Source organism: Melanerpes formicivorus, unplaced genomic scaffold, assembly GCF_026170545.1.
Source record: "Melanerpes formicivorus ecotype bairdi unplaced genomic scaffold, bMelFor1.0.p_v2 SCAF_12, whole genome shotgun sequence".
NCBI lineage: Eukaryota > Metazoa > Chordata > Aves > Piciformes > Picidae > Melanerpes > Melanerpes formicivorus.
This window is the reverse complement of record NW_027142364.1, coordinates 9,061,878-9,080,952: the sequence shown is the minus strand read 5'-3', so window position 1 is coordinate 9,080,952 and position 19,075 is coordinate 9,061,878. Positions and strand designations below refer to the sequence as shown.

Here is a 19,075-nt window from a genome sequence, read left to right as displayed (position 1 = left end):
CTGGAGCAGGTCCATTTCCTTCTTCTGGTGAGGGCTCCAGAGTTGGACACAGTACTGCAGGTGAGGTCTCAGCAGAGCAGATCAGTGGCAGAATCACCTCTGGCCATCTCCTGGCCATGATTCTTTTGATGTGATTAGCCTTCTGGGCTGCAAGTGCACATTGCTGGCTCCTGTCCAGCTGACCCACCAGTACCCCCAAGTCCTTTTCTCCAGGGCTGTTGTACCCCCAAGTCCTTTTCTGCTCTACTTTCTCATAAACAGTCACCCTTTCCAGCCTCCTTATCAGCTCTATGCTTCACACAGAGTACTCCTCAAATTCCTTTCTTAAAGTCTTTTTCCATGAGCAGAAAGATGAACAATGATGCTTTGCTAAATTTAGCTCAGCTTCTCTCCTGGAGCTGGCCATCTCCTGCAGTATGTGCCTGCTATATGTGTTGCCTTGCAGACAGCTGCATTGGTCTGCCTTAAATCTGTGAGGGCTCAGTGGGCAAGAGGAAAACACTTAATATTCCTTGATATCAGCACATGTCATTTATTTTCACCTAAACCCTGCTTCCTACATTCTCTGATACAGCACAGAAAAATGGCATTTTATGTACAGGATTTTATCTGAAGGCCTCTTCAAAATGACACCATTATGTGTTATCCATCAAGGCATGTTGGAAGGCAGAGCCAAAGTAAGCAGATTTCTAGGACTTGGCTTCTCTCTGTCCTGAAGTGATCCAGGCTGGAGGAGATGCCAGACAACATGATAAGACTTAGTTTTTTTAAAATGTACTCTTTTTATGTACACAAGCAGATATATGGCCTCAAATTGCACCAGAGGACAGTGGGGAAAAATTCTTTCCTGGAAGAGTGGCCATGCATTGAAAGAGACTGCCTAGGAAGGTGGTGGAGTCACCATCCCTGGAGGTGTTCCAGAAATTTGTGGACATGACAATCTGGGACATGGTATAATGGCCATGGTAGAGTTGACAATTGAACTTGATGATCTTAGAGGTATTTTCCAACCAAAACAGTTCTCTGATACTATTCTATGGAAAGAATGGGGTGGTTTGTCTGACCTGCCTTGGCTTCCATACCAGAGACTTTGGCTCATCTCTTCCTCCCCAGGCCAATTACAACTATAAGTCAATCATGTTGATATCAGTATTGGCTATCTCCAGGGAGCTCTGGAAGGAATGAACATGAATGCCAGTGGAATAGTAACCAGCATTGCCTCTGGTGTCCAACTGGGATTGCAAGCTGCAGCTTCCAAGCCAGCTGGTGAGAGCATGAGGCTTGGTAAGGAAAGAGGCCTGAAGGAGCCTTTAATTATGCAGGAATGCTGAATAACAAAGCTTTTCATCTACTAATACCCCCAAGTCCTTTCATCTAATCCACCAGTACCCCCAACAAGTCCTTTTCTGCACTTTGCTTTACTGAACCTCATCAGATTCTCCTTAGCCCATTTTGCCAGCCTGTCTTGGTCACTCTGATCTCACATAACCCCTTCTCAGGTTATGCATATTCTTTGTGACCTATGGGTACTCACCGGTGATGTGAGCGTCCACCTTCAGCATTTGCACCTTCTGGTGTTGGCTGTTTGACAAATGGATCCTCTTGTCAAAAGGACTTGAGAAATGAGCAAAATGCTGGTGCTCCACCTCTGGGTACAAGGTTGAGTAACTGAGAGTCATTACTGGAATTGTTAAGAGAGAAAACAGCCATGGGGGAATCTATGGTCTGAGGGCACACAGTGCTCTGGGTGTCTTCTGAAAACAAACAAGTCAAAGCCAAGCCAACCCAGCTCACAGGACTGCAGATGCACAGTTGATCCAGCAGAGAGTGTTTACTGAAAGCAGCAGAGCCAGTGAGCCTTGACTTGTAGTTTATCTGCTGTTGAACAGAGAACCAAAAGTTGTTGAAATTTAGTTAGAGGCTACTCATTCACAATGCTGGTTCTATCAACTCCAAACCACAAATGACTTTCCCTGGTGTGCACCAATAAAGAACAATTAATCTCAGAATATTGCTCAGATAGAGGCAGCACATCTGACAGCAATGGTTGCTTTCCAGCAAGTGTAATTTACTCTCAGGAGATGAAGGCAGTACTTTGAACATGCACATGTATAGTTTGCCCTGCCAGATCTGCTTTGGAGTCATTGTTCCCTTTGGAGCAGCTGAGGGGCAGATCACTTGCATTATCCCATATGCTTTGCCACAAACACCATTGTCTACTGGAGTCCTACTGCACTGGCTAATCAAAACTGTAAGGTCACTTTACCTCTCTTTGGGTAAAACAGAACTATATCCCCTGGAGATGCTGAAAATTTGTTTTTGGCATCCTCAGAGTAAAATAGGGAGGAGAGCTGAGCTGGGGGAGGAGGCAGGCACTATGTGCTAGAATCTTTATTACCTCATCATTGCCAGAAAAACTAAAGCATGATCTTTCTGGACCCTATTAGTGGCTGAGGTGAACTAAATTTATGACTCTTAGTCACTTGCTTAATTTGGCAGGGTGTCTGAAATCATCTGTATTGGAACAGTCCAGGACACCACTTGTGACATTTAAATCCCCAAATTAATTACAAGCTATGGCTAAGGTTTAATATCTTAACACTGCATTAGCAGCTTTGACTCATGGTCAGTGATACCAGGCCTGGTGTTCTGAGTGATCATTTTTGTTGTGGTCATCAGGTCAAGGTGTCATGCATGCAGGTCACAGTGCCCCCTTATGCAGAAAACCAGCTGTGTCAAAGGAAGGGCTGTGTGTCACAGGCACTTACAAAGAACTGCTCTCCCTGACTTCTAGCAGACATTCCAAACAGGATCAAGAATCTCAAAATGAGGCTCCCTCAAAATCTTGTGCTCATACTAGATTGGATTTATAGATTGCAGAAAACAATTAAAATTGATAGAATAGAATAGAATAGAATAGAATAGAATAGAATAGAATAGAATAGAATAGAATAGAATAGAATAGAATAGAATAGACCAGACCAGACCAGACCAGGTTGGAAGAGACCTTCAAGATCATCATGTCCAACCTGTCAACCAATCCAACCCACCTAAACATCTAAACCATGGCACCAAGCACTCCATCAAGTCTCCTCCGGAACACCTCCAATGATGGTGACTCCATCACCTCCCCAGGCAGCCCATTCCAATGGCCAATCCCTCTCTCTGTATAGAACTTCTTCCTAACATCCAGCCTAAACCTCTTTTAATCTCTCAGCCTCCTCTCCAGTGCATGTGGTGGCAGAGAGGCAGCACCATTTACAGGTCTCTCGCCCTTCGCAACATCACCTTGCCCTACATCCCTCCTTGGTAGGCTGGCTTATATCTCTGCACGTTTCAGTGTGGGGTGACTGGCAGGCACTGCATGACTGCTGCACAGCTATCAATGACTGCACCTCCTGCAAGGTACTGGCTTCTTAAGGATTCTTATTTATTTATTTAAACATGAAGAAGAAATAAATCCAATAAAAATGGCATTAATAAGCAATGAGATTAAGTTCTACATATTCTAAATGTAAGGACTGAAAATGCGCCTTTGAAGAAACCTCAAGTTCAGAGGAATAAAGTAAGTAAACTATTTATAATATAACCCAATTTAAAAAGAAATAAAAATGTGGAGTTACCTGAAGAGTCCTCTTGCCAAGTGGAGAGGTATTCTGCTATACCCAGTGGTATCAAAGGCTGTGCTGAGTTCCAAGTGAGGACCTGGGTCCTGATCCAGCAAAGCACAAGCACACTTTCTAGGTGGTAGTTATCCCACAGCACTAACCAGAAGAAAGATTCCCAGGACACTTTAAGGACTACTCCACACTGAAACTAGAAATAACAGAAAATGTGTGTGAAGAAGTATGAAAAGAAACACAAAGGAGAAGAACAACAACAGTTTTGTTCCCACAGACTTTGCAGGTTTTCTAATGATTGTCCCCACCTACCCTCAGGGAGCTCCAGGGAGCACAATACATGTTGCTCTTTTGACCTCCAGCACTGATGTGTTGCCCAACAAAATATCTCTCAAAGGGCAGTGTGCTGTCACAGCTGGTTTAGGACCTGAAAAAAAAAATCAGCTCTTTGCATAACCATGTCCCTTTGTCCTTTTAAGAAGTATACTCAGTGCTATATATATTTTTTTTATGGTATTATCTGCTTAACAGTGCCCTCCACATAGCGGAGAGAGATCAATACAAAGATCAACACAAATGAAGGATGTCATATAACAACCTTTTACCTGTGTAGCATCCTGTAGCCTATTATCTGTACTTTTGTACTTGACTGAGTAGATTAGCTAAAGTTCAATAATCTATAAAGACTGTAATAAAAAGCAACTAACTTTCTTTAGGTGCTTCTCTGTTCACCCCTGTGTCATGGATCTGCTCCCTCCTCCAGCACTGGAAAAGATGTATTAAAATTAATATGGTAACCTGCAATTTTCAAAGCAAACTATGGCTGTGAAGTGCCCAAAAGCCTCCTGCATTCCATGGGAGCTATTCTTTAAGCCTTTGAAAATTCTTAGCCAAACTCATTAATTCATACTTCAGAGAGATCACAGTTCTAGGAGTCATTTTCCTAACAGACTTTCATTCCCATTTACAATCAGCCTTTCTTCCCTAGATCCTAACCCCCTGTTGGTGCACAAACCCAAACCGCTTCCATGTCCTTTGTAATTCAAACCACAGCTGTAGCTCTGACTCCTTTTGGATATTTGTTTTTTATTATTTAATACAACACAAAAATCTGTCTCTGAAAAAGACAAACTGGACCTCTTTAATACTTTTTTTTTCCCCCACATTTATCTTGTCTGACTGGTAATTGCACCGCTCAGAAATGAGCACAGGCACCAGGCCGTCCAGATATTTTGGCTTCTTACTGTGGAAAGTTAAATCTCATGTTGTGTCTGTTGCCCATGGTCACTTCTCATGTCTTGAAAAACAATAAACTTGCCTCCAGCAGTGTACCATCTCATGTCTAAAACACAGTGCCAGACAATATTTGTAGCCTGTGGCATGTGGCTTGCCACATGTATTATTTTAGCTTCAGCCATTTATAGCAATTCCTAATCACCCCTCACCCCTCCAAAAACATTGCATGAAAAGACTTCATTGATTAAATAAATCAACTACTAAGGATGTGATGAGAGCTGAATTTTTGGAATTAGCTGTTCAAATAACCCAGCAGAAGACAGACTGTAATGGTATTAGGAAGCAAGTGATGCTGTAGCAGTAAGACCTCACTGAGCATCTGCTACACTCTGTTGACACCTTGTGGCTGGTTAAGATCAATGCAGGGAAGAGGGATTATCATGTAACGCCTGTAGGGACAGTATTTTCATGGTAATCGCAAAGCCTGACAAAGTGTGTCTAGTTAGAACTCAGTTTTACCTTTTAGTCCTGTCTCAGTCCAAATTCAAGCATATGTGTCCTTCAGTGCCAAACACAGAGCCAAGATCTAAACAGTTCCCACTTGAACTACAGATCTCTATGGGTTCCAGCCTTGAGGTGCAGGCTGCAGAATTTCCAGCCAAGCCGTCGTACTTCATCCTCCACACTGAAGGCAGTGAAGTAAAGAAGGAAGACAACACCTCCTGCTAAAATAGAACACCATCCAAATGATATTTGCAGAAGAAAATACAAACATTGCAGCATCCATGTGGAATGACACTCTGAAAAGGTTAAATGGAATAAAGATGCTATACATGAGCAGCCTTTGTGTGCTGCCTACCGAGTGAGGAGCAAGTGTCACAGTGCAGGAAGCCTGCTGAAAGCAGCAGATGGGCTGTGACGTACACCCAGACGTACATCTGCTTGATGTCATCACTGTGTGTGAAACCACAATCATCACAAGCAACACGTCACTGCCACAGATTGACAAAGGAAAGGGACAGTGAAATGCTAAGAGAGGGAGAATCTGAAAAGGATTTGGATAAATCATTCACAAAGTGCACTGGGCAGCAGCCAGTGAATCACTGAGCAACGTGCGATGGCTTCCCAGGAAGACTGCCCCCAATGTGCAATGCCAGAAGACAAATAATTGTGCTCTGTTGTGTTACAGTATCACAGTATCACAGTATCACTTAGGTTGGAAAGGACCTCGAGGATCATCGAGTCCAACCTGACACCGCAGACCCCATGACTAGACCATGGCACCAAGTGCCACGTCCAATCTCCCCTTGAACGCCTCCAGGGTCGATGACTCAACCACCTCCCTGGGCAACCCATTCCAATGCCGAATGACTCGCTCGGTGAAGAACTTCCTCCTCACCTCGAGTCTGAACCTCCCCTGGCGCAGCTTGAGACTGTGTCCCCTTGTTCTGGTGCTGGTTGCCTGGGAGAAGAGGCCAACTCCCTCCTGGCTACAACCACCCTTCAGGTAGTTGTAGAGGGCAATAAGGTCACCCCTGAGCCTCCTCTTCTCCAGGCTAAACAATCCCAGCTCCCTCAGCCTCTCCTCATAGGGCTTGTGTTCAAGGCCTCTCACCAGCCTTGTTGCCCTTCTCTGGACACGCTCAAGTGTTTCGATGTCCTTCTTAAACTGAGGAGCCCAGAACTGGACACAGTACTCAAGGTGCGGCCTAACCAGAGCAGAGTACAGGGGCACTATGACCTCCCTGCTCCTGCTGGCCACACTATTCCTAATGCAGGCCAGAATGCTATTGGCCCTCCTGGCCACCTGAGCACACTGCTGGCTCATATTCAGGTGGCTGTCGATCAGCACACCCAGGTCCCTCTCTGTCTGGGAGCTCTCCAGCCACTCCGACCCCAGCCTATAGCTCTGCATGGGATTGCCATAGCCAAAGTGCAGCACTCGGCACTTGGACTTGTTGAAAGCCATCCCATTGGACTCTGCCCATCTTTCCAGTCGGTCGAGGTCCCTCTGCAGAGCCTTTCTACCCTCTAATTGACTAACATCTGCCCCTAACTTTGTGTCATCTGCAAACTTGCTGATGACTGACTCTACCCCTTCATCCAGATCATCAACGAATATGTTGAAGAGGACAGGGCCCAGCACTGATCCCTGGGGGACACCACTGGTGACTGGCCTCCAGCTGGATGCGGCACCGTTCACGACCACTCTCTGGGCCCGGCCCTCCAGCCAGTTCCTAACCCAGCACAGAGTGTAGTGGTCCAATCCACAGGCTGACAGCTTAGTCAGCAGTTTGCTGTGGGGGACGGTGTCAAAGGCCTTGCTGAAGTCTAGGTAGACCACATCCACAGGCCTCCCCACATCCACCAGGCGGGTCACCTGATCATAGAAAGAGATCAGGTTGGAGAGGCAGGATCTGCCCTTCCTGAATCCATGTTGGCTGGACCTGAGCCCTTGGCCATCCTTCAGGTGCGCAGTTATTGCTGCCAGGATAATCTGCTCCATCACTTTCCCTGGCACTGAGGTCAGGCTGACTGGCCTGTAGTTTCCAGGTTCCTCCATCCGACCCTTCTTGTGGATGGGGACCACGTTGGCCAGTTTCCAGTCATCTGGGACCTCACCAGTGAGCCAGGACTGGAGGAAAATGATGGAGAGTGGCCTAGCTAGCACATCCGCCAGCTCTCTCAGCACCCTAGGATGGATCCCATCTGGTCCCATGGACTTGTGGATATCCAAGTGGCTCAGCAGGTCCCGAACTAACTCCTCATGGATTTCCAGGGTATTACTCTGCTCCCCGACCCCAACGCCCAGCTCCGGAGACCACTCGTCCTGAACTCCTGCCTTGCTGTTAAACATTGAGGTAAAGAAGGTGTTCAGGACCTCAGCTTTATCCTCATCCTCAGTAACTGTGTTCCCCTCCAGGTCCACTAGGGAGTTCAGGTTCTTCCTGCCCTTCTTCTTATTGTTAATATATTTATAAAAATGCTTTTTATTATCTTTGACTGAGGTGGCCAGCTTCAGTTCCAGCTGGGCCTTAGCCTCCCTAATTTTATTCCTACATAATCTAACAGCTTCCTTGAACATACCTCGAGAAGCCTTCCCCTCCTTCCAAAGGTGATACAGCCTCCTCTTCCCCCTTAAATCCTCCAGGAGCTGCTTGCTCATCCAGGCTGGTCGCCTTCCCCGGCGGCTTGCCTTCCGGCACATGGGAACCGCCAATTCCTGTGCCTTCAAGAGCTCCTGTTTGAAGTAGGTCCAACCCTCCTGAACCCCTTGGTTCATGAGGGCTGGTGCCCAGGGGACTTTGCAGACAAGTTTTTTAAATAGGCTGAAGTTCGCCCTTCGGAAGTCCAAGGTGGAGGTTCTGTTGGTGCTCCTCCCAATCTCCCTGCATATTGAAAACTTCACTATCTCGTGGTCACTGCACCCTAGGCAGCCTCCCACGATCACATCTCCCACCAGCCCTTCCCTATTGCAGAACAGCAGGTCAAGCAGAGCCTGTCCCCTGGTAGGCTCGCTTAACAGCTGTGTCAGGAAGCAGTCCTCCATTCGTGTACACCACTACCCCCAGTCCTTTTCCACACAGATGATTTCTACGATATTATCCCCCAGACTGTATTGATAACCAGGACTGCCCTAACCTGCAAGCAAGAGCATATAATGGTAGCAAAGGATCACTCTGGGAAGACTCTCACCTATTCTGGAGCACACGCAGGTGCTTGGAAAAGCTCAGAGTCCATTTTAAGTGCTGCCTGCACATCAATGTGCTGCCAGTGCTACAGTGTAACTCCTTTTATTTGTTTCTCCTGCTGATGACAACAGGAAAAGATCCAACAGGCACCGTTACTAACTGAGCTGCATTTCTGGAGGTGGCCATGAAGTGGCAGAAGGAGATCAGAGAGTAGGGAAGAACTGTTTAGTGCCTTGAAGGATGCCGTGGCAGGACTTGGCTCTGGGGCAGGGTTGAGAGACTGGCAAATGGATTACACAGAACCAACCAAACGACAGGGGCTTGGCAGACACGTCTGAAGATCACCTAGTCCAACCCCCCTGCCATGAACACTCATGCCCACAGCAGCCTAGTTCCAGCAGACTGCTGCCCAAGTCTGTCAGGCAGAGGGATATACTACTATCAGAGCCACTGCCCTTCTTCCTACAAAGAGCTGATCAGCATAGTGGATGAGGGAAAAGCTGTGGATGTTTATCTAGATTTCAGTAAAGCGTTTGACACTGCCTCCCACAGTATCCTGCTGAAGAAACTGGGGCCAGTTCTGTTTAACATCTTTATCAATGACATGGATGAGGGCACTGAGCTACAATATCAGTGAGTTTGCAGATGACAATAAATTGGGTGGGTGTCTTAATAGGATTGAGGATAGGAAGGCTTTGCAGAGGGCTCTTGACAAGCACATCAAGACATGGTTTAATGAATGTGATGGTCTTAGGTTGATGGTTGGACTTGATGACCTTAGAGGTCTTTTCCAACTGAAAGTTAGCTTATTCTATGAGACCTTAAGGACACCACACACATCCTTTCGTGTAGGACCCAGACTGAGGCCTACACGCAGGTAAAGAATCCACCCACCTACAGATGGTGAGAAATCCCTGCTTCTCAAATTGCTTTTTTCCAATGTATGTATATCTACTTGTATACATATTGAAATTGTTCTGATTCACTGTTCCTGTGGCACTGGTTAGTCTGTGAGTGGCCAACACAACGTGAGACACTTTTCTTGCAATATGGTGTTTACTCTGATGAATTCCTGACATTATACAGGGGACATAATATCTTTAAAATTTAAGTATTAAAAGTGGAATTTCAGCTTGCATATGAAATGCAAAATGGTTGGAAAAAATCCCAAATAGAAAAAATATTAAATGAGTTCATCTACAATTCAACATGGAGCAGCTGAGACAACAAGAGTAATTCTGCCTGGAGATGAGAAGACTGAGGGAGACTTCTCTACAAGTCCCTGAAATGAGGTTGGAGTGAGGTGGGAGTAGTCTCTTCTCACTAGTATCAGGTGATACAAAGAGAGGAAGTGTTCTGAAATTGTGCCAAGGGAGGTTTAGGTTGGATATTAAGAAATATTTCTTTCCTGAAAGAAATGGCTCATCCTGTTGTCCACCAGGATTCCCAGGCCCTTTTCCCAGAGCTAATCATCCCCCAACCTGTACCTATCCATGGTGGTGTTCTTCCCCAGGTGCAGGACATTACACTTGCCCTTTTTGAATTTTGTAAGATTTTTCAGGCCAAACTCCCCAGCCTGTGCAGGTCACAGCCTTCAGGTGTGTCATTACCAAGCTTGCTCTATCCCTTCATCCAGAGAAGTGATGAATATTTTGAATTTGGCTGGACCCAGAAACAACACCTGAGCGACACAGAGTTGGCCACAGGCCTCCAAGTAGACTCTGAGCCGCTGGCCACAACCCTCTGAGCTCTGTCCTTCAACCAGTTCCCAAGACATCTCTCCACTCTGCCTTAATTAAGCCAGAGTCCTGAAGGTTCATGCACCCAAGATGATGGATTAAAATCCTGCTACAGGATTTGCCTATATCTACTCTCAGTCATAATACCTTATTGACTTCTCTGCAATCCAGATTACTGAGTGTATTTCTATTGACTAACTGGAGTTGCAGCTGGTAACTTGAAATCAGGGAAGTTAAAAGAAAAGGAGCAGGCAAAGGCATATACCTTACAAAGGCATGCTGGGGTGTTTAGCTCAGAGACTCAGGACTGCAGGAAACGTAGCAATCAAGCTCTCTTCACATTGTCTGTAAGAGTTGAATCTGTCAGATGGTGTCCAAATTATAGCAGAAAGGGAAAAGAAATATTCCCATTATTTTGGTTCACAGATTCAGAGATTGCATTGGGTTGGAAGGGACTCTCAAAGGTCATCTTGTCCAACCACCTGCAGTGAGCAGGGACACCTCCAAGAGGATCAGTATACATCCCTGGGCAACCTGTTCCAATATTTCACCATTCCCATTGCAAAGAGCTTCCTCCTGATCTAAATCACACCAGCATCTACACTGCTCCAGTTTAAAACCATTACCCTTTGTTCAGTCATCAGAGTACCTTCTAAACAGTCCCTTATCATGAAATGTTCCAAACAAATCTATCTTTAGAAGTCTGAATCCTGTGTCAACCCTGAGGCTACATGTTATTGCTTTTATTGGTATTTCTAACAATATTATTGAAGAAATAAATGATGTAAGATGATATTAATGAGAAATTACAGCAGAGACTGTGGGTTCAGAAGGGCCTGCTGTCATACAGGACATATTCTGCATAGTTAAAAAGCAGCAGAGGTTTTTCTAAAAGCATTCACTTCATTATTTCATTTTGCTCATAATACCATATGTTTTTTGGGGTTTTATGACTATTGGTTTCCTCTCCTCCTCTTTCCTGTCCTCAGGTCTGGTTTACTTACAGCCTTTGTACTAATCTCATCTGACTAATCTGCTCTGTGCCCAATCACACTTCTGAGTCCCTCACATGTCCTGACCTTTGAAGCTAAGTACTTTTGTGTGCCCAATGCACTGCCACTGCTGTGCTTTCTTTGTCCATTACTGCCAGAGTGTTCTTCCCATTTGGAACATTTCTCCACCTGAGTGGATTTAGTGACAGGCTGCTCCTCAACAGGCAGTTGGGGGTGTTCACAATTAAAGCTTGCTACCATGCCCTTGTTCTTTTACATACTGTCCAAGCAGAACAAACAAACAGAGCTAGAGCATCATGTACTTGTCAAAAGTCATTCCTGATAAACAAAAATCCAAGGAAACTTCATTATCACAGAATCATAGAATGGTTTGGGTTGGAAGTGACCTTAAAGATCATCTACTTCCAACCTCCTTACCATGGACACAGACAGCTTCTGCTAGACTGGGTTGCTCAAGGCCCCATCCAACCTGGCCTTGAACACCTCTAGGGAGGGAGTACCCATGACCTGCCTGGGCAATCTCAGTGTCTCATGACCCTTACTGTAAAGAATTTGTTTCTAATAACCAGTCTAAATCACATAACCAGTCTAAATCACATATCCAGTCTAAATTATGTTCCATTTATAAGTGGAAGTGCCATTGTCCTGACCTTGTGATCTCTGATCTCTTGCAGAAATGACTCCACCGTTGTGAGTGGCTTTCAGTAGCAGCAAACTGTCATTCTGCTCTTAGCAACACTCAGATTATATGAGAGCTGCTGCTGGAAAGCTGGAAATCCCGTCAAACTACTGACCAGACTTTGAAAATCCTTCTGAATTGTGTACATGTTGAGTTTGATGCAATGATCTGGGCATCAGTCTGCACCAGCAGTTGCTCTACAGGTGGTTTTGCAGGTTTTCTTTAATCAAAATGTTAATAGTTACAGAATTTGAATGTCTGTCATTGTAACTAACGACTCTTCTGGCAATATTTGTAATGACTCTTCTGCCAATATGAAGAAGTAACAATGCAGCTTCCATGTTTAGGTATCCAGAACTTAACAACCTTTTTTTTCCAAGACAATCTTTCACAGTGAGAGGTGACCATATTCCATCATGAAAACCCAGCTCAGGAAGGATTACAAAGGTGGGTCAACCAATTCCTGTCTGGTGCTAAACAACAACAAGCACTTATAGGAACTCTTCCTTAAAAGTTATAGTCAACTAGAAGTGAACTCATCAGTTCACATTCTAAATACACATACACTACCAAAAGCTTGTGTCAAAATCCTTCTCCCTGACTTGGAGCAGATCTTCACTCTGACTGCCGTCTGCTATCTGCTGCACCTGCCAGTGGTGGCACTGTGCAGAGAGGGCACAATATTTCACCCTTTGTTGACAACAAAGAGAATTATCAAACTAAGTCTTGAAACATTTTCTGGGTCACTGTTGCATTCTTTCCCTCACACAGCACCTTCTGAGTGATGACAAAGAGCATACAAACCCAGTATATTCCCATTGCCTTTACCACTGTTTGTTAGCAGACTGACTGTAGAGCCCCAGCTCTTATGGCCTCATATCTCTGCAGTGGCTTCAGCGATGTCAAAAGGCCCTTGGCCTGATGCAAACCTAGTTTTTTAACACCATGGCTTACAAAACATAAAACTAAGTCTTATTTTAATTTACTATGTAAATCCACCCTTTTAAAATTGAGAGCTCATTACCCAAGAGCACAAGAAGGACTGAAAAGGAAATGCATAGCTTGTTTAGAAAAAGAAAACAAACTAACAGAAGTTTAGAGCAGAATTGCCATCAGGACACTTACCACTCAGTGGCAGGAGGAATTGCTTCTCTCCATAGAAGGTGCTCTAAAAAGCCCTCTGTTATGGTCATGGCATTTCCACTTCCCCTCAGTATCATGGAATCACTGCCACAGAATCACAGAATTGTTCCAGTTAGAAAATACCTCTATGGTCATCTCATCCAACTGTCAACTTAAGACCACCACAAGCATTAATCCATGCCCCAAGGTGTCATATCCATACTTTCTTGAACACCTCCAGGTACAGTGACTCCACTGCCTTCCTGGATAGCTTCCAGTGCCTGATCACTTTTTCAGCAAAGAAATTCTTCCAAATATCCAATCTAAATCTCCTGTAGCACTATTTCAGGCCATTCCCTCCCATCCTTTCACCTGGCACTAGGGAGAAGGGACCCACTAGCACCTCACTCTAACCTCCTTTCAGGGAGTTGTAGATTGCAATGTGATTTCCCCTTAGCCTCCTCTTCTCCAGACAACAACAGCAGCTCCCTCAGCTGCTCAGTAGAAGACTTTCTCTAGACCTTTCACCAGCTTCATTACCCTGAATATTTCACAGAATCATAGAATTGTTAGGGTTGGAAGGGACCTCAAGGATCACCTAGTTCCACCCCCCCTGCTGTGGGCAGGGACACCTCACACTAGATCAGGTTGCTCAGAGCCACACTGGCCTTTAAAAACCTCCAGGGATGAGGCTTCTACCACCAACCTGTTCCAGTGCCTAACCACCCTCATGGTGAAGAATTTCTTCCTAACATCCAATCTGAATCTACCCATTTCTATTTTTGTTCCATTCCTCCTAGTCCTATCATTACCTGACACCCTAAAAAGTCCCTCACCAACTTTCTTGTAGGTCCCCTTCAGATACTGGAAGGCCACAATATGGTCTGGAGCATCATATGTATCTTACAAAATGTCTGTTGCTATGGAGACTTCATATATTTAACTGGAGAAGAAACAGCTGATTAAACCTTCATTTACAAGCCTCCAAGCCCACAGAAGATACTTTGACAGCCTGAACTGCAGAAATGCATTCTTCTCCTTTGCTGCCCTTATACTTGCTATCTTAGTTTTGTTTTATATATTGACAAAATGAAAGCTTCCACTTGTTTCTCTACCCATCTCTGTACTGTGCTTGAACAGAAGAGGTTTTTTGGAAATCTGGAATGAGGACTTTCACTGGAGGTAAGAATGGTGATGGCCTTCATACCTATCTTGTTACAACAGCTCTTGTAGCTGAAAGGGCTGCGGTGCTCCAAGCACACACAGAAATACTGTGACCACAAAACCAGTCTGTAGTTCTCAGCTGGGACAAATTATGTTCCCTGGTAAGTGTCATCGGTGCCCAGAACTTTTAATTAAGGCCAAAAAGGTTCAAAAGGTTTCTTCCTTTCAGGAAAGTGTCAAATACATTCCCTAAGTAATCTCCACCAAAAAAAAAATTATGTTTCTTTCATGGGCTTCAGAAGAAAGTCTGTTTCCTGAAAACCTCTGTGCTTCAGGCTAAGTAAATCTCTGCTTCTTCCCTAGCTACCAGTTTTTCCTGCTGTAACAGTTGACAATGGCATCACATCTAGGGCTAAAGTGCAAGCTCTCCAGCAGTGAGCAAGGCAAGTTACTCCAGCCCTGACTTAGCCTCTGGGTAGATAGCTAGTAGGGTAAAGGCAGGACTCAGCCATATGGTGAAACCTGATGACCATATGCTTTAACATATGCTTTAGTACTGCTTGTGAATTGCCTTAATAAATTATTGTAAAATTAAAGGGATATCTTGCTAAACACAGATTTAATCAGTGGTTTGCCTCCCTGCTATATTCAACCTCTGGAATTATTTGTTCTATACCATCAGTAATAATGAAGACTAAAATGACAGTAGTGGTACAAACCAGACAGAATTTGAGAACAGTGAAGCTCGACTAGACAAACACATACATAATTAATGTAACTAAACTGTGAACTGGATAGAAAGAATGCATCAGCTATCCTGCACAGACTTCATGAGCAGTTCCACTTGCCTTTCATGAAGGGTTCCTGGGGTCCAGCTGGGTTCCTCCACATCTAAGAGCTTGAACGGCACCGTGTAAGCACTGGAGATTCAAACTATGGCTCTCCACTGATTTCACAGTATCACAGTATCACTTAGGTTGGAAAGGACCTCGGGGATCATCGAGTCCAACCTATCAACACAGACCCCATGACTAGACCATGGCACCAAGTGCCACGTCCAATCTTCCCCTGAACGCCTCCAGGGTCGATGACCCAACCACCTCCCTGGGCAACCGGTTCCAATGCCGAATGACTCGCTCGGTGAAGAACCTCCTCCTCACCTCGAGTCTGAACCTCCCCTGGCGCAGCTTGAGACTGTCCCCTCATTCTGGTGCTGGTTGCCTGGGAGAAGAGGCCAACCCCCTCCTGGCTACAACCACCCTTCAGGTAGTTGTAGAGGGCAATGAGGTCACCCCTGAGCCTCCTCTTCTCCAGGCTAAACAATCCCAGCTCCCTCAGCCTCTCCTCATAGGGCTTGTGTTCAAGGCCTCTCACCAGCCTTGTTGCCCTTCTCTGGACACGCTCAAGTGTTTCGATGTCCTTCTTAAACTGAGGGGCCCAGAACTGGACACAGTACTCAAGGTGCGGCCTAACCAGAGCAGAGTACAGGGGCACTATGACCTCCCTGCTCCTGCTGGCCACACTATTCCTAATGCAGGCCAGGATGCTATTGGCCCTCCTGGCCACCTGGGCACACTGCTGGCTCATATTCAGGTGGCTGTCGATCAGCACACCCAGGTCCCTCTCTGTTTGGGAGCTCTCCAGCCACTCCGACCCCAATTTCCCAATTTCCCAAACTCCAAAAGAGATGGAAAAAAAAACCCAGACCAACCCAAAACTTAAAAATATGTCCAAATTCTCAGCTGTGTTTCAGGAAGATTTACAGGGCAGGGAGAACTCTTTCAAATTTATTTTTCAGGTTAAAATCAAGACATTAAATGCACTAAGTCTGGTTTGCTATTAGGGTGTATCTTTCAACAAACATGTCATTTTTAAACAGCAATTAACCTTTTACATTTGATAACTTGTCCATTCCAGGGCCTCTGAAGGACAAAATTCGGTAATATTTGTATTGTTTACCCTCTGAAAATAACCTGTAGTTTTGTAGGGAAACAAACAAACAAACCAAAACCCCAAACCAAACACATAAAAAACAGAGACCATATGTTCTGCTGCTCAGACTCCATTCTGTGGCTGTAGGTCTTTGCTTTGCCCTTTCCCTTGGGCTCTGTGCAGTTGGCACTGCAAGACAGGTGCTGAGCTGGCATTTCCCCTGCTGAAAATTTGATTTGGATTTACATTTTAAAACATGAACAGCAAAGAGACTGTACCAACTACTAAAAACCCACTGCAACACATACAGGAATTCTCAGCTTCAAGGAATGATGTTAATACCTAATCAGGCACATTTTAATGGCAGAGCAGACAGGTTTAAAGGAGTTCAGTTACAGGCCTAGTTTCAAAATTCTATTCAAAGTCTTGGTTTCAGATGTTCACAGAAACACAGAATAGTAGGGGTTCGAAGCGATCACTGACTCCACCACCATGCCCATCCCTCCACACACCCTACCCCCACCACAGCAGATCACCTCGGGCAGGTCACACAGGAATGCATCCAGATGGGTCTTGAAAGTCTCCAGAGAAGCAGACGCCGCAACCTCTCCAGACAGCCTGATCCAGGGCTCCAGCATCCTCACAGGCAGATGGAACTTCCTGTGCTCCAGTTTGCATCCATTGCTCCTTGTCCTAATGCAGGACACCACTGAAAAGAGACTGACACCACCTTCTTGACACAAAACCTTCATATATTTATAAACATTAGTAAAATCTCATCGCTGTCTTCTCTTCTCCAGACTAAACAGCCCAAGGTATCTCAGCCTTTCCTCATAAGAGATGTTCCAATCCCTTAGTCGTCCTCATAGCCTTTGTTGTACACTCTGTTAAGTGCATTGCTTTATTCTAACTTTGATAGTCCTCCTGGCTTCAGAGGAGACTTCTCTCCCTATTACATCTGAGGATGAATGAGGTCCTTCATTTCAGAGTATTACACAAATTCCATTATGCATAAGGAAACTCTCAGAACTTGTATTATTTTCTCTTGGGGCAATATTTGAGGTAAGTCAATGTCAGTGAGACCCCAGAGCTTAATCCATGTGTAAGACATAGAGGGTTATGATTCATAGAGTGCAGTACAAAAATGTGTTTCTGTAGTAACCAAAATTCATTTAAGCAGCAGATGTGGCAATATCCTGGAATAGGAGCTCTGAAAGATTATTTATCAATAGCAGTGTGATGTATAGTTTATCTGATCTTCCTGTAAATTTTCCACCAATATCTGCACCAATAGTCTCAGAGCATTTCATGTCACCAGACAAAATTTACTTTCAGTGAACTGTCACTAAGAATATTTTAATTAATGTTTTAAGTTACCTTCTTAAGTTGAAGATGATCAGAGGGCTGAAGTAACTTCTCTGTGGGGACACGCTATGGGTGTTGCAGCTGCTCCTGCTGGAGAAAACAAGGCTCAGGGGAGATCCAAAAGTGGTCTTCCAGGATCTGAAGAGGGCCTACAAGAAAGCTGGGGAGTGATTTCTGACAAGGGCTTGTAGCGATAGGATGAGGGGCAATGGCTTAGAGCTGAAAGAGGAGAGATTTAGACTGGAGATTAGGAAGAAATTCTATTCCATGAGGGTGGTGAGACACTGGACCAGGTTGCCCAGGTAGTTGTGGATTCCTTCTCCCTGGAGGCATTGAAGCTGTCCCTGCCCACAGCATGGGAGTTGTATCATATCATAGTATCAGTCAGGGTGGGAACTAGATGATCTTTAACGTCCTTTCCAACCCAAACCATTCAACAATTCTATGAACTGCAACTAAGTTTATTGTTCTTTGTTGGAAGAGTAAAGGGCAAGTGAACAGTATTTACACAGGAATATTTCCTTCACAGTCTTAAGATACATATAGTCTCTTGATAAAGCCTTTGTTACAGCATCTAAATGGCTGAAGGCTTGGGCACCTGTCTAAGGTCTGAGGACAGGGGGTAGATTTTCTTCCAGTGCTTGGTCCTGGCATGGGGTAATTTCATAATACTTCTTTTCACTACAGAGTTAACGGAAATGGGATGATACTTTGGCTCTCTCTCTTCATTAGGTTAACAGCAGTAAAAGGCCATACAGCCAGGTGACATAAAAGTCAGCGTTTGTGCAGTAATTACTTACAGCTCTTGCGACAGTTTGAGTGCCACATCTCTCTTTAGTAAAATTGCTATTATATACCTTTTCCCCTCTAAGTGCTACAGAAATGAACAGTGCTTTGTGGCAATGGTAAACTGAAGGAGACAATGGAGGAATAAAGATGTTCAACCAGTGTCTGTCCTTACCTAGTCATAGAAGGAGCTGATTCAAGGTCCAGGCTTCCCTCTAGCAGCCCATTCAAATGAAAAAGCGTCTCTTTAGTGTTTGGGTTAATGGCTTTTGAATGCGGGAAGACCTCAAGTTAGGAAACACCCCTCAGTCTTAACAGTAAAGAGACATCACCAAACAAAACTACTACACAGTCATGTCTCCAATACTTGCAATACTATTAATTGGTTCAGTTCTTTATGTATCTACTGCATAGTTCTTATTGTCTTATGAAAAATGTTTCATATGAGGGAGATGGATTTTTCTCAGAACTCAGGGAAGATGGACCTACAGCAGTACATTGAATCTTGGTACCTTCAAAATGGTGGAAAACAACAAACTGACAAAACTGATGGAGCCCCTTCCATCTCCATTCCATACAGTTCTGTAAGGTACCAAACATCAGCAGTTGTTGATGAGTAAAGTCTAAGTAAGATTAGAAGGAGTTAAATTATTTCCCTTTAGGGCAATAAATTCTACTCACAGTTTGGCAGCCATGTCTCTAATGAAGAGTGCCTTTGAAGTGAAAA

General features: G+C 44.7%; 2 long non-coding RNA genes across 2 annotated transcripts in view; both read right to left on the bottom strand.

Moving 5' to 3' along the window:
- LOC137444480 (uncharacterized) overlaps positions 1-3,798 on the bottom strand; it is a 37,753-nt gene extending 33,955 nt beyond the window's left edge. The window contains exons 1-2 of the long non-coding RNA XR_010988173.1: positions 3,624-3,798; positions 1,535-1,878 (exon numbers count right to left, since the gene is read on the bottom strand). This is a non-coding gene — a long non-coding RNA (uncharacterized lncRNA). The remainder of the gene's footprint in view (positions 1-1,534; positions 1,879-3,623) is intronic.
- A 534-nt stretch (positions 3,799-4,332) lies between these two features.
- LOC137444696 (uncharacterized) lies at positions 4,333-18,022 on the bottom strand. The gene is made up of 5 exons (XR_010988212.1): positions 17,575-18,022; positions 16,734-16,906; positions 13,105-13,206; positions 5,376-5,581; positions 4,333-4,385 (listed from the first exon to the last, which is right to left on the bottom strand). It is a non-coding gene; the product is annotated as an uncharacterized lncRNA (long non-coding RNA).
- Between the last annotated feature and the right edge of the window lie 1,053 nt (positions 18,023-19,075).